General features: G+C 33.7%; 1 long non-coding RNA gene across 1 annotated transcript; it reads right to left on the bottom strand.

The window, feature by feature from the left end:
• Nucleotides 1-11,624: 11,624 nt before the first annotated feature.
• Nucleotides 11,625-14,929, bottom strand: LOC121412588. The gene is made up of 4 exons (XR_005969638.1): nt 14,687-14,929; nt 13,080-13,158; nt 12,470-12,646; nt 11,625-11,935 (listed from the first exon to the last, which is right to left on the bottom strand). It is a non-coding gene; the product is annotated as an uncharacterized LOC121412588 (long non-coding RNA).
• Nucleotides 14,930-17,204: the final 2,275 nt, after the last annotated feature.

Genomic DNA, 17,204 nt, shown 5'->3' on the forward strand with positions numbered 1-17,204 from the left:
AAAATTATAATAATCATACAAAACAAAGACCCACGATCCTATTTATGTTGTTACTATAACATGGAAATGTAGCGTAGTCTTTCTGTCAGACCCAGTTATAAAAGTCATTAAAAACACAACAACAACAACAAAACAAAGACCCTGCAACCATAAAAAGGTCAAGTCCACCTCAGAAAAATGTTGATTTGAATCAATAGAGGAAAATCAGACAAGCACAATGCTGAAAATTTCATCAAAATCGGATGTAAAATAAGAAAGTTATGACATTTCAAAGTTTTGTTTATTTTTAACAAAATAGTTATATGAACGAGCCAGCTACATCAAAATGAGAGAGTCGATGATGTCACTCACTCACTCTTTCTTTTGGTTTTCATTGTTTGAATTATACATTATTTCAATTTTTACGAATTTGACGATTAGGACCTCCTTGCCTAAAGCACAAAATGTTAAAATAATAAATTTCCACGTGTTGCAGGGAGGAATGAAACTTCATTTCACATGACAATGACGAGAAAATAAAAATATTTCATATTTCATTTAAGAAAATACAAAAGAAATAGTGAGTGAGTGATGTCATCAGTTCCTCATTTGCATACCGACCGAGATGTGCATATAACTGTTTGCGAAATGAAGCAAAATATTAAAATGCCATAACTTTCTTATTTTACATCCGATTTTGATGAAATTTTCAGTGTTATGCTTGTTGAATTTTTCTCTTTTTATTCATATCAAGTTTTTGTTGGGGTGGACTTGTCCTTTAAAAAAATAATTTCTTGTATATTCCTTCCTTTTTTCTTTGAAAAAACCTAAATAACAAAACATTAAAATACATATGAAAAAACTGAGAAATAAGATATCAGTAAACAATAGGGGATTACTTCCCGAAAACGATAAAGTTGTTGATTGACGATCTATGATATAACATACAGTGCGTAACAAAAAAAAGTTTACACTTTGAAAAAATACTATAAAACTATACATTTGTAATATTCTGAAGATCGTTCCACATTTTAACATTGGTACAGGCCGATTAAAGCAAATGACGATATAACTGTCGAAAAATATTTCCGCTTGAGTGAGCACCACTTACTTTTGAAAAGTTAGTGAAAAATGATTTGCGCAGAAATTTGAAATAGTTATGCGAATAAAAGTAGACCTTAATCATGAAGAACATATGGAATTTAGCTGGTAAAATTGATTTGAAGATATCTTCTACATTGTTTGACTTGTTTCCTTGCCCAAAACACTTCGAAGAGTGCATTTCGCCCCACCCCACTCCCCCACACACCGAGGCCATCGTGACGATATTTGCTTTACACTGAGCTGTGATTTACATGGAATGGCTTAAGCTTGATTTTCATTTTGTTAATCATTGCTAAGCTTGGGAAAAGTGTGGAGAAACAAGTATTAAATGAAGAATGAAATGTAAACCAACTTTCAATGATAAAAACTTAGTGAAAAAATGCTGGAGATGTCTGATATAAACTTTTGTTCAGATTCAGTTATGTCCTCAGATCCAGCTGGCACAAATAGGGTAAAGGTTGTGCTTATTAAGTGTTGAAATTTCAATTTGGGTGGCAAAATTGTTACAAAATGCTTGAATTTATCCGTTTTATTCCAATTGACTAAAAGTGCAAGGGAAATGTATGATAAATCTTTCGTAGTGTAAGTTTGATTTCGTCCTTTCCCCTTGACACAGCATGAAAACGAGCATTTCTGCGCAAACAGATTTCCGCGAGCTTTACAGAAATGGACAGTGCTCAATAAAGTGTAACATTCTCTCAAAAATTTTACTTTCATTGGATAGATGAGACCCAAACCCAAGATTATATGTGAAAAAAAATACCCACATGTTGTATATTTTTTAATTCCCAGGGCTTTTTCAAAGTGTAAACTTTTTTTTGATACGCACTGTATAAAAGAAAAACATTCTAACAAGAGGGGATAACCATTCCATTCCATGTTTTTATTTGGCAATAAGTCATGATTGACTATTTATGCCACCCACTGTATGAGAAGTAGGGTAACAATTTTATTTAGTATTATTTTTATTACTTCTTTTTGTCTCACCTGCATAGCAGAGTGAGACTATAGGCGCTGCTTTTCCGACGGCGACGGCGGCGGCGGCGTCAACATCAAATCTTAACCTAAGGTTAAGTTTTTGAAATGACATCATAACTTAGAAAGTATATGGACCTAGTTCATGAAACTTGGCCATAAGGTTAATCAAGTATTACTTAACATCCTATTAGAGTTTCACGTCACATGACCAAGGTCAAAGGTCATTTAGGGTCAATGAACTTAGACCATGTTGGGGGAATCAACATCAAAATCTTAACCTGAGGTTAAGATTTTGAAATATCATCATAACTTAAGAAATATATAGACCTAGTTCATTAAACTTGGACATAAGGTTAATCAAGTGTCATCAAACATCCTGCATGAGTTTTACGTCACATGACCAAGGTCAAAGGTCATTTAGGGTCAATGAACTTTGGCCGATTTGGGGGTATCTGATGAATTACAATCAAAACTTAAAAAGGTTTTGGATCTGATTCATGAAACTTGGACATAATAGTAATCAAGTATCACTGAACATCCTGGGCAAGTTTCAGGTCACATGGTCAAGGTCAAAGGTCATTTAGGGTCAATGAACTTTGGCCGAATTGTTTTTTTTTGTTGAATTACCATCATAACTTTGAAAGTATGTTGGTCTAGTTCATAAAACTTGGACATAAGAGTAATCAAGTATCACTGAACATCCTGTGTGCATTTTAGGTCACATGACCAAGGTCAAAGGTCAATGAACTTTGGCCATAATGGGGGTATCTGTTGAATTACCATCATAACTTTGAAAGTTTATTGATCTGACTTTTGAAACTTGGACATAAGAGTAATAAAGTATCACTGAAATTCCTGTGCAAGTTTCAGGTCACATGATCAAGGTCAAAGGTCATGTGAGGTCAATGAATTTTGGCCACATTGGGGGTATTTGTTGAATTACCATCCTATCTCTGTAAGTGTATTGGTCTAGTTCATAAAACGTGGAAATAAGAGTAACCAAGTATCACTTAACATCTTGTGCGAGTTATAGTAGTTTTCAAAGTCAGCACTGCTGCTATGTTGAATCGCGTGATGCAGGTGAGACGGTCAGAGGCATTTCACTTGTTTATTATTATTATTTCTTGTATATTCATTTCTTTTTTATGAAAAAAAAACACAAAACCTTTAAATACATATAAAACAAAAAACTGAGGAATAAGATATCAGCACACAATATGGGGATTACTTCCCGTAAACGATAAGGTTGTTGATCGACGATCTATGAGATATTATATAAAAGAAAATCATTCTAGCAAGAGGGGATAAAGTTTTAACAAGTTCTTCGGTACTTTAAATTTTCAGTGTACCAAGCACCATTTGTAATATATTCAGCTTTTTTTTTTATTAGTTACAATTCCAATAATCTCAGTGGCCTAAGATATATTTTCTGGGGTTATATTGACCCGTTAAGTAAAGAGAGAGAGAGAGAGAGAGGATTTATGTGATCAAGAAGTGATAAGATAGGAAAAAACTGATTTGAAATGACTGAAAGAGAGACAGGCAAAGAAAGAAGAGCCCCCTCCCACACCCGTACCAGAGTTACGGAGTTAGGCTGTCCCGTCGGTGGATTCAGGTCCATCAACATCTTGAGGTTTAATCTTTCCAGGGGCAAACGTATGTGGGTGTGTGTGTGTGTTTGAGTTTTGTCAGACGTGTCTCAATCAGATATGATTATTTACGTCTGGGACCGACCTTTAACGTCACCATCCGAAAGACGTGACCAGGGCTCGAACCTCGAACCTCTGCATCAATTTGTAACTTCCCCACATAGCTTGGATTACAGGCGCACGCCACAACGCCCAGTCTTTAAATATGGTGTAGTCTTTGCTCTAGACCCATGCAGTTATTTCAAAATAGGAAATTATTAGAAACGATAAAAACAGACAAACAATATTAACAAAGACGCCACAATATCATTGATGTAGAATAACGTTGTTGTTGTTGTTATTTTGGGTTTTTAAGGCGCGTACCATTCAGATCTGAATATTTACACCTTTTATTAATTTGACGTTTTTGTGGTATTCAATTCAATTTTATTTATTTCACTTCCATCAAACAAAAACAAGTTGTATACCAACTTACGGTATGCCTTATCAAAGGGTTTTTTAGTTTGGGAGATGCTGGTGTCTAAGTTATTAGATTAATCTTTTGCTTAATTTGTATTTTAAGAGAACTGGATGTGGGGTAAAGACAACTCTAAACCCAAGCATTTTAACTGGGTTTAATTTTAAAGATTGGTCTTAGCATTGATTTTTTCAATATTTGTTTATCTTATAAATAGCTGGGTCTAGACGAAGGTCTAAGCATAATAATAATGTTATTCAACAGGAATAAGAATGTGACAAAGTCTTATGTTTTTAAGATTGTTTGAATTAATTTGTAAATGACTGGGTCTGGAATAGAGACAACGCTCTAAACATGTGCTTTTGTACTTGGTCTTAATTTGGAGGATTGTTGGTTCTTAGATTTGTTGTTGGGGGTTGGGTTTTATTGTTTTTTTATTCTTGAAATAATTGTGTCTGGAGGAAAGTCTACAATCGATCTCCATGTTATTCCACAGTAGTTAGATTATTGGGTATTTGTTTTAGACAATTTTATTTTTAAAATAATAACCAAGTCTGGAAAATGGACGTTTTCTTTGCAAATGCATAATTACAATGTTTTGTAGGGGTCTTAGTATTATTATACAAAGGAATCTGGGTGTGGGGTACAGACATATTTTTTACTGGGTGTAAATTTTAAAAATTAGTTTTAGATTTGATTTTCTTTTTTAATTCATTTCTTAGATAACCTGGTCTGGAGGAAAGAGTACGTTTTACAACTCATGTTATTCCAAGAGAATATGATAGGGTCTTATGTTAGAAGATTTTTTTTTCGTAATTTTTGTAATGATTAGGTCTGGAATAAAGACAACATTCTAAACCTCTTTTTAAAAACATGTTCTTAGGTTCAAGGATTGCTTGGTATTAGATTTGGAGTTATTTATATTTTTACTCTTAGCCTTATTTTGAAAAACAAATGACTGGGTCTGGCTGAAAGACTACGCTATATGTCCATGTTATCCAGCATTAATAAGATTATGGGGTCTTTATACGGTTTTTGTTGTTGTTGTATTGTTATTTACAATTTTTGAATAACAGGGTTTGGAGAAAAGGCTAAGCTCGATTTTCTTTTTTTTCCACTGGAATATCATTATGGTATCTTAGTTTGGACTTATATTATAATTTTTGAAATAACTGGGTCTGGAATCAAGACTTTGGACTTACATTATAATTTTTGAAACTACTGCATCTGGAAAAAGACTGGACTTTTGTGCTATATGAAGGCATTACTATAGGGTTTTAGTTTTTAGTTTTAAATAACCGGGTCTGGAGAAAAGACTATGCTTGATTCTCAATTTACTCATAGCGTGTATATTCACAATACGTTCAGTATAATTTAAAACAACAACAAAGACTTTGATTCCACCAGTTTTAATTAACTGGGTCTGGAGAGAAGACTAGGCTCGATTCTCATTTTTATTCCACTGGAACATCATTATCGTATCTTAGTTTGGACTTATATCATAATATTTGAAACAATCGGGTCTGGAATAAAGACTTTGGACTTATATTATTATTTTTTAAACAACCAGGTCTGGAATAAAGACTTTGGATTTATATTATAATTTTTGAAACAACAGGGTCTGGAAAAAGACTTTGGATTTATATTATAATTTTTGAAACAACCGGGTCTGGTGAAAAGACTTTGGACTTATATTATCATTTTTGAAACAATCGGGTCTGGAATAAAGACTTTAGGCTCACATGATTATTTTTTAAACAACCGGGTCTGGAATAAAGACTTTGTACTTATATTATTATTTTTGAAACAACCGGGTCTGGAGAAAAGACTTTGGACTTATATTATCATTTTTGAAACAATCGGGTCTGGAATAAAGACTTTGGATTTATGTTATAATTTTTGAAACAACAGGGTCTGGAAAAAGACTTTGGATTTATATTATAATTTTTGAAACAACCGGGTCTGGTGAAAAGACTTTGGGCTCATATTATTATTTTTGAAACAACCGGGTCTGGAATAAAGACTTTGGACTTATATTATTATTTTTTAAACAACCGGGTCTGGAATAAAGACTTTGGATTTATATTATAATTTTTGAAACAACCGGGTCTGGAATAAAAACTTTAGGCTCATATGATTATTTTTTAAACAACCGGGTCTGGAAAAAGACTTTGGATTTATATTATAATTTTTGAAACAACCGGGTCTGGTGAAAAGACTTTGGACTTATATTATCATTTTTGAAACAATCGGGTCTGGAATAAAGACTTTGTACTTATATTATAATTTTTGAAACAACCGGGTCTGGAATAAAGACTTTGGGCTCATATTATTATTTTTGAAACAACCGGGTCTGGAATAAAGACTTTGGATTTATATTATAATTTTTGAAACAACCGGGTCTGGAAAAAGACTTTGGACTTATATTATAATTTTTGAAACAACCGGGTCTGGAGAAAAGACTTTGGACTTATATTATCATTTTTGAAACAATCGGGTCTGGAATAAAGACTTTAGGCTCATATGATTATTTTTTAAACAACCGGGTCTGGAATAAAGACTTTGTACTTATATTATCATTTTTGAAACAATCGGGTCTGGAATTAAGACTTTAGGCTCATATGATTATTTTTTAAACAACCGGGTCTGGAATAAAGACTTTGTACTTATATTATAATTTTTGAAACAACCGGGTCTGGAATAAAGATTTTGGGCTCATATTATTATTTTTGAAACAACCGGGTCTGGAATAAAGACTTTGGATTTATATTATAATTTTTGAAACAACCGGGTCTGGAAAAAGACTTTGGACTTATATTATCATTTTTGAAACAACCGGGTCTGGAGAAAAGACTTTGGACTTATATTATCATTTTTGAAACAACCGGGTCTGGAATAAAGACTTTGGATTTATATTATAATTTTTGAAACAACAGGGTCTGGAAAAAGACTTTGGATTTATATTATAATTTTTAAACAACCGGGTCTGGAGAAAAGACTTTGGACTTATATTATCATATGGCGCAAATATTCACTACTGAATGACACGCGCCGTATAAGCTAAAACAACAACAACATTTTTGAAACAATCGGGTCTGGAATAAAGACTTTAGGCTCATATGATTATTTTTTAAACAATCGGGTCTGGAATAAAGACTTTGTACTTATATTATAATTTTTTAAACAACCGGGTCTGGAATAAAGACTTTGGATTTATATTATAATTTTTGAAACAACCGGGTCTGGAATAAAGACTTTGGATTTATATTATAATTTGTTAATTAACCGGGTCAGGAAAAAAGACTGCACTTTTGTGCTATATGAACGCATTACTATACGATTTTAGTTCAGAACGGATTTGCCAAAAATCCCTTCAAATTTATTACATTTGTGGGTAAAGTCATTATTACATTTGTGGGCGATCAAAAATTATTACATTTGTGGGTAAAGTGCATTATTACATTTGTGGGTGAAATTATTACATTTGTGGGTAAAGTGTTATTACATTTGTGGGCGTTATTACATTTGTGGGTAAAGTGTTATTACATTTGTGGGCGTTATTACATTTGTGGGCGTTATTACATTTGTGGGCGTTATTACATTTGTGGGTGCAACAGCGGGGTCGTGCGTTTTTTGCCCCGGTCCCAAATATGTTTGTGGTGTAGCTGTGTGGGCATGTCAGGCTGAAGGAAGGGATCAATAAAAATAAGGGCTTAGCATTATTTATTTTACAGAATTTAAAATAACATGGATGAAATGATCTCATTTTGCCCCTTTCAATTTTTTGTTTTTCCCCTGATTTTTTTCTTGAAGTTTTCTTGCAGCTTTACTATGAATAATATGTTTCTTTTTATATTAATTTTCCCTGGTGTACAGCTTAGAATGAGTTCTATGCTTATTACGTGGCTGTTACTTTGAGTATTAAGGGAAAATATACATGGGGGCCGGCTTGGGACGATATAATCCAGGTCCCCAAAGTGTTCAAAAGCATGGCTCTACGCAGCAGTTGCCCCCCCCCCCTGGAATTTTTGAAAATTCAATTTTACTGAAAATTTTCACATCCACTGAAAGTGTGCATGAAACTTTCAGTTTCACGTTAAAAAATGCAAATTTGGTTAAGTATACAGTGTTTACTATGTAATTATTCAAATTTATATGGCAAATAATATAAAACCCACTTTACAGAGGGATATTATATTTCAAAACAAGTATTTTGACTGTTGAATTCTATCTTGTGTATATGCATTTTCCTGAGATGAATGGAGATGTTGAGAGGGATGGAAATGAGAGGAATGGAGGTGATGAGGGTGATGGAGGGGAACTGAGGATGGAGATGAGAGATGAAAGGATAGAGTGATGGAGATGGTAAGGAAGGGAGATGATTAGAGGAGAGATGTAGATGAGAGGGGGATGATCATTACTATCGTCATCAATATTACCATCATCAACACTAACATCACCATTGCCATCATCTTTATTGTCATCATCAACCTCATCATCACCACCATTACATGTATAACCACCACCACACTTGTCACCATCAGCAACACCATCCTCATCACCACCAAAGTCATCTTGATCATCTTCATGATTATTTCGTCCAAATCAGAAAAAAAGGCAAAAGACTACTCTTCTTTTATCTTTTCTGTATATCTTTAATTTGCATGAAACCATCTTACACCTTGAAAAATCACACCAGGAAATTGCATAAAAATATAACACACTGAAAATCTAATACTCAATTGGCATTTTAAAAACATATTGCAAAATTACAAACATTTGTGAAATAATAAAGTCTAAGTTTTGATATATTGCCACATCATTCTTGTATTACAATACAATAATGGCCCAAATGAATAATTATTATTGTTAATTATTAGCTGGTATTTTTCTGGTTGCCTGAGTCAAGCTCTACTTGTTAGGCTACCTGGTTCAATTGGGGGTCAATTGAAATTGTATTTTTTCCAAGAAAATGCATTAATTGCCCTTTTAATTTGTTTCATTCATGCTCCCTAAATGTGCATGTGCCAGGCCAAGCTAGACTGTTGCCCTGGGGACACTTGAAAATAATACATAAAAAAAACAAGGTGAACCAGTAGAACCACCAGTCTCGCCTGATATCACAATCAAACTAAAGTGTATGCTATATGATTTTTTGACCTTATTATCCTCTTGGACATGCATATGGTATTTAATCCCCATCTGTGCAAAGTGTAAACACAACTGATGCAAAAAAAAAGAAAGAGCAATTAGAATTGATGACCCTCATGGACACATTTGCATATTTTGGGGCATGCAATAAACTTTCTGTGAGCTATCAAAGTTCTAATCTTAACCCTAAAAAGACGGGGGGGGGGGCTGATTCAGCCCCCCCCCCTCGACATTTTTGCGATAAATCCGCCGCAAGAATTTTTTTTTGGCTCGCTGACTTTTTACTTTCAAGTCTCGCGCAACTTTTGAGACCAAAATTGTGACCCCCTGGTACGCGGTTCCAAAATTACGCAACATTTCGTAAGTGCATGCAGACCCAAAATTACTAAAAAACGTGAATTTGTGTACAAATCCAATGCAAATAGTGTTCTTAGCCAAAATTCATAAATGTATTATTATTTTTCCTTTTACTGCGTAAAATCAATTATTTTTATATTTTTTATGGTAAAAAAAATGTCCACGACAATTTCCATTGAAAAAACAAAAAAAAAGTTGAAAAACAAAGAAATACATAAGAAATTTAGAAAACAATAGAATACATCAGAAAATAAATGTGATTTTGAATTTTTTTTAAATCAATTTGATCAGATGCCTATCTAGAGTATGTGAAACAAAAATTAGCATTTCAGGGGCATTATTTTATTAATTAGAGCAAACTTATGATTTTACGCATAAATTAGCATAATTAACGAGACATGAGATTTTTGCAGAATTTGATGTTATAGTTTTGTAGATAATGCCATGGGTAACGCGTGTGCCAATTTTCATTGCGATCGCGCGATCGACAGCCGAGATCATAAGGGGGGTTAAGCATTTAAAATAGACAATTTAAATGAGAATATTTTACATGAAAAAGTAAATGAGGAATTTGCATTTGATGCGTCCTGATTAAATAGTGTTTTTTTTTATTAAAAAATAATTGAAGATACATGTAGTCTGTGAAAGAAACTAAATCTGATGAAAGTTCATTTCAAATACTTGTATTCATGTGAAATTCTTAGTAATAATGTGCTCTTTTAACCCTAAAAAACCCGGGGAGGGGGCATAGAACTATGGTGGGTCACCGTGGGTGTGGGGTGAAACCCCCTCCCTCAACATATTTCACAACTATTCCGCTGTGCGAAATTTTACGACCGTTCTACTCGCCGACTTTTTACTTTGAAGTCTTGAAAATCTTTTGAGATCAAATTTACGATGCATGGGCATGCTGTTGGAAATTACTCAACATTACATAAGTGCATGTCAGACCCAAATTGCTCCAAAACATGATTTTGTGTACAAAGTCAATGTTGAATTTTCTCATCTTCTTCATTTGGACATGATTGTTTTTACTTTCACAGGTGAAATTACTTGATTTCAGCATAATTATGCTTCAAAAAAATGTTCTGCTATAATTTTGGCAAATAACAAGTTTGAAAAACAAAGATATACATAAGAAATTCATAAAACAATAAAATACATAAGAAATTCATTTTCAATCTAGGATTTTTTTCATTTTGTTTTCAGTGGTATAAAAGTATGATCTATGCAGAAATTAGCATAATTAATTAATATAAAAGATCTGACGATTTCGGAAAAATTAACCAAACTGCATTGCACATGACATCCCCCACTATTATCATACCAATTTTCAAGGCGTTCATGTGATCATTGGCAGAGATCTCAAGGGAGGTTGATTCAACCCCCCACCCTGTAAAAAAAGTGTTAACAAAAGAAGACACAAATAAATAATGAAATTCTTACTTGTACATTACAAAGAAATACCTGTTCTAGAGCAAGTACACTGTACAACAAAAAGTTAATGTGAATGGATAGAGAAAAATAAAACATGCATGACACTGAAAACGTCAAAATAGGATGTAAAATAAGAAATTAATTAATCAGGTGATAAAACAGGTGATATGCAAACAAGTCTATGTCACACACTCACTCTTTCTTCTGTATATCAATATATGAGATATATTATAATGCTTGATTTTTTACAGAATTCACAATTATGAGAAAACTCTTCATCGAGTATAGGTTGCCACAATGGCTTTTTACAAGTTTCAGGGAGAAATCAAACCATACTACACTTGTACTTTATACACATTATGAGGGGGGGGATGCATGATACTAGTATATTACAAAAAAGAAAACACTGAGTGGAGAGCATCACTTTGTGACTCATTTGCATACTGACCCGGATGTGCATATATCAAGCGAAACTTCAAAATGTCAAAACTTTCTCATTTTACATGTACATCAAATTTTGATGAAATTTTCAGTGTTATGCTCATTGGACTTTTCTCTATTATATCAAAGAAACTTTTTGTTGGGGTGGACTTGCCCTTCAGGAAAGTACAAGGCTTGTTTCCCTCCAGGAATTCTTGTATAGACATGGGTCCCATCAATCACTCATACAGTTGTTGTTGGGTAGCCTCAATCTCATCTCTTGTTGTTGAAGTTCTCACAAAACCTCTTTCTTCTTGCTATGGCTTGTGAAACATCTTTGATCACTCACAAACAGATGATTGCAACACTGATGCCTCATCACCATGTATTCCCTGAAATTATCCTGTAAATGAAGATATATTGCCAGAAGTTGCATCTTACTCTGTGTTTTTATTTTTCTTTTTTAAGATGACAAAGAGAAAACAAAATGTAACTATTCTATTGTCTTTACATTGTAAGATTTGAAAAAAAGACTGGTTCTCATATGGAATCCTTTAAAAATTACTTTACTGGTCTAAAGGCTAAACCTATCCATATCCCATACACATTTGTGTGACAAACATACATTGAGCATAGCTGATGCAATACTTTTTTCAAATAACCAAGATAATGATGCAACCTTTCTTTTTCTTTAATGTAAATTAGGGATTTGGAAGAATCTGTCCACAATGGATGACAAAACATATAGTTCTAATTTACATTTCTGATTATATTATCATATGCTCAGTTCATTGTAAATTAAAAACAGGCAGTTGCCAATATTTATTATCACTTTTTACATTGAGTCTTCCTTCTTACAAGAATATCACTAATATTTGCATACACTAGGCTTGTCTTGAGATGTTATTGTCATATAACTTTCTTATTAAAAAAATACAGCATACAAAAGCAGAATTGTCAATACTTGCAGAGAGAAAGGTAGTCTATCACGAGGCCCTTTGTCCCTCTTCAGGCTCAGATCATCTTCAAGCATGTTGATGAGGTAGTGTGTGGTCTCTTTTAAAAAGTTTCCTCCTGTCAACGACTCCTAATTGCAGTTCTTGTTGGCATATTCCTGTTGAGTTAGAGTGAGGAGCAAAAGAAAATATTTAAACATTGTAAAAAAAAATATGTATTCTTAACTACCTTTACTGTGTACTGTTGAAATTAATAGGCCTACCTTTTAAATCTGCATATTTGGTCAGTTAATTTTTTTTGCCCACAACCTAATCAGATCGCCATTCTCATAAAGTTAAATTCAAATTGATCAACTGGATCTACACATATTTGATATTTAGGTATTATACTCTATGACCATGTGACACGGAATTTAGATCAATTCAGTCACTGTCAGATGTGTACATCAACCAAGATTGAAATTGATCAAAATAAGTGGTTCTTTATTATGACAACAGATTTTAAGATAAAACTTTTTAGACGGTGACAAAGAGAAAATGTAGAAAATAGACAATAGTCCACATAGAAACAAAAACAAAAAATGAACATACCTCTCTAACAATCCTCATTTAATAGTCTCTTAGGACAGCCTGTGCATGTTGTAGATGTTTTCATCCATTCAAAAATTTACTGCGGAAATAAACAAAGTACAGGTAGATCTACATTTTTTTTAATTTATTTATTTATTTTATTTCCAGGCAAAAGACATCAAGAATAAGTACAAGAAGGAGAAATTACCACCGACTAGTGCCTGAGGATGACTAAAAGAAAAACTAGTTTCTGTTATGAAGCTCTCCTCACTAATCGGGGTTTACAAAATTAAATATACAAGAATAAAATCGGTATAAAATGACAATATACATGTATTTTTAGAAACATTACTTATTAAAACAAAAACCTAACAATAAAGAGTGTTTGTTTTCATGTGTAATTATAATATCCAGTCAATATGGAATGGAATACATTAAATTACTTTTAAATCTAATGGACATGAAACATAATTCAACATTTCTTCAAACCTGCCAGATTTCTAACCAAAATGTAAATTCTTATTATCATTTGGGGTGATTTGTTAAAATAATCCATTCAATTAATTGTTCTACGGTGCTTCATAATGTAGCTCATCGTATTGTAGCTACATGAGTACATCATGTAAACAAAGCCAGTCAAGCCTATTGTATTACGCATTGCGCAGCAAGGTATGGGAAGATTTTGCAATGGCCACCAGATCAATCTGATTATTTAGGCCCTATAGAATATCTATTCCTTTTATTATATAAGGTGTAAAAAAGGTATAAAAATTAAATTCAGTGTATTTAACAAATTGGCAGTGATGTGGATATTGAAGGGGATTCCATCATTAACATTGTTTACCAACTTCGACACACACTGACACAGCCCTGGCCTACCCAAGGCCAGGCCAGGGCCCTAGACTAGCGTGTCTAACTTGGGCTACGGCTTCATGATGAAAAAAAAATATAAAAATATCACATTCAGATTCCTCAAGCAGAGGGGCGCGAGGCTAGATCTACATCTCTCAAGTTGGATCTGAATATGTGAATTTCGAAAAATATTTTTTGTGATCACTAGACTACTTGGTGACAGGATCTAAGGTAGACACAGTTAGGAAGTGTTTTCCCATTCACTAAAAATTGACCCAATATTTTTTATGCTGTTTAGTTACAAACATGTCTGCAATTTTGTGCATGCAGTTAATTTAATGAGTTACTTTAATCAGACTAGCTGACTAGCCTAGCTCTATACTAAAAATTAATATCAAGCTAAGCTAAGGTAAAAATTAAGAATATTTTTTTTTTATTTTGCACAATTGTGGTTGAAAGTCTGACTACTTGGGCGGCTTTGTCATTTTATCGCTATGCAGCAAGATATCATAATGCCTTCTCCTGAGCGAGTCGGTGTCGGCCCGGTGGGCCGTGGGATGGGACAGCTCTTCGTTATCTTTTGACAGGACACAAAAATACACGCATGGGACTAAAAAATAACTTGCGTGCGATAATGCTTTTCCCATCCCAAGTCCACCGTTCCGCTCTTAACTCTGCATGCATTTACAGCATTAATTATAATATTTCTTCACAAACAAATACATGCAGACGTAGAAAAAACATTCATCGTCGCTATAAAATGGTAAATTACTTACGATGTTCTCACAGCTCGGCAAATACCGATATTAAACGCTTTGCTCCTCTTCATTTCGTGCAAAGCTATTTATCGTCGTCTATGCACTTGCTCAGCTAGCTCTCAGCAATGTACCGAAATACTGTTCTGTGATTGGTCAATCTGCCTAAAAACCATGGTTTTCCTAAAACCCACGGTTTGAAACCACCTAAAACAGTTGACTCAAAATCATGCCGAAAACCCACGGTTGAAACCATGGTTTCATTTGAAACCATCTTTGTGAATCGCAAAATCAGCAAAACCCACGGTTGAAACCATGGTTTCTGCAAAAACCACCTTTGTGAATTCGGGCCTTTATGTCCTTATCTTACATTTATTCAGCGAGCAAATGAATTTTCATTGAAAAAATACAGAATATTTGATAATTTTGTGCTATTTATATTTCTCTTTCCTTCTCTTCTAAGGTCTAATTTTATTGATAATTTGCCTTTTTCATCCTCTGTAATGTATGTACATCATTCATAACTGAAAGATGGTAATGTATGTATATATATATACATATATATATATCGTGTCTAGGTATGCGTATAATCATACACTATTTGAAGGAGGTTTTTCTTCGAACTGCTGAAAATTTGATTAGCTCGCTTGCTGGCTCGCATATTGATGTTACATGTTATGTTGTTTATTATCTTTACTTTTTTCACCTTTTCACTAATGACACAATGGTACGGACAGTGTGTGCCGACCTTTTTTCTCAAGTTGATTACTTTACTTCATTTAACATAATATTTCACGTTCATGACATTTGTTCTTAATAATCAACTCAAGCTTGTAACTTTATTATGTATGAGGAGCCCTAACTACAAGCTTTGCTTCTTTGGACTCCGTAACATTTTTTATTACGTATTGTTTTTTAATATTATTCAACCAATATTTGTCTTATTTCAGAAAAAAAATTAATAAAATAAAATAAAATAAAATGAAAGTGAAAAAAAAAACATGCATGACAGGCGTATACATTGCTCGTTCTGTGATAATTACACACCACTTCAAAATGAAATAGCCATCTGAAGTAAATCATGATACATGATTCATGATAGGTAAAACTTTTGGCTCGCGCTTCGCGCTCATATCAATTATTGTTTAGTAAAGGTCATATCCTGTTCATGGCTACCTAAATGCCTGGAATGTCCACTTTTCAGGTTGGAATAATATGATTGTTTGGCTCGCGTTATGCACTCGCATCAATTATTGTTTAGTAATACCTCGGTCACATGTGCTCTACGGTGGCCGTACGGCGAGTCGAAAACAGCCGTTTCAACATTGTTTGTACCAGCTCTTTGGTTTGAATAAAAATGAATAAAACGCCTGTTTTCGACTCGCCGTACGGCCGCCGTGGAGCAAATGTGACCAAGTTATAAGGTTCTCATTCTGTTCCTGGGAACAAAAAAATGCTTAGAATGTCAAGTTTTCAGATTGGAATATGAATATTTTTTTTCAGCTTGCGCTTCGCGCTCGCAATATTCGATATTATGTATCCTATTCACCAGTCCCTAAATGCGCTCCTTAACAGGTTCATTTTCTGGTCAGTATCTAAAAAAAAAATCAGCTCGCGCTTCACGCTCGCTTTAATGATTTAGTTTCATGTACGTTCTCTTTCATGATAACAAAAACTGCTCGGAATATTTAATTTTCATATCTTATTGCATGAAATATATCGAAAAGTATGAGTTCGTTATTCGCGCTCGCAGCATCTCTCAAGGATACCTCTTCAACAGTTATTTGCGTCATAATTGACCAAAAAGCGTTATTCACAAGATTATATTTGCATTTTCTCCCAAACCGCTCACATGCTATGCTCACTTGCGGAGAAATATACCAAAATATATATCTTATCAATCAGAAATTACTTCAAGAAGGCTTTGCACAACTTAATTTTATAACTTCATGGCGAAAATATCCTTCTGCAACAAAATGCCCATTTTGACAGGCAAGTGCCTTTTTTTGCTTTGCCCCCCCCCCCCCACTGTTGCACCCACAATTGTAATAACGCCCACAAATGTAATAACACTTTACCCACAAATGTAATAACACTTTACCCACAAATGTAATAATTTCACCCACAAATGTAATAATGCACTTTACCCACAAATGTAATAATTTTTTATCGCCCACAAATGTAATAATGACTTTACCCACAAATGTAATAAATTTGAAGGGATTTTTGGCGAATCCGTTCTCAACTAAAATCCTATAGTTATGCGTTCATATAGCACAAAAGTCCAAAGTCTTTTTTCCAGACCCGGTTGTTTCAAAAATTATAATATAAGTTGAAAGTCTTTTTTCCAGACCCGGTTGTTTCAAATATTATAATATAAGTCCAAAGTCTTTTTTCCAGACCCGGTTCTTGAAAAAAAATATGATATAAGTCCAAACTATGATATTCCAGTGGAATAAAAATGAGAATCGAGCTTAGTCTTTTCTCCAGACCCAGTTAATTAAAACTGGTGGAATAAACGTCTTTGTTGTTGTTTTCA

This window comes from Lytechinus variegatus, chromosome 4, assembly GCF_018143015.1.
Source record: "Lytechinus variegatus isolate NC3 chromosome 4, Lvar_3.0, whole genome shotgun sequence".
Classification (NCBI taxonomy): Eukaryota; Metazoa; Echinodermata; class Echinoidea; order Temnopleuroida; family Toxopneustidae; genus Lytechinus; species Lytechinus variegatus.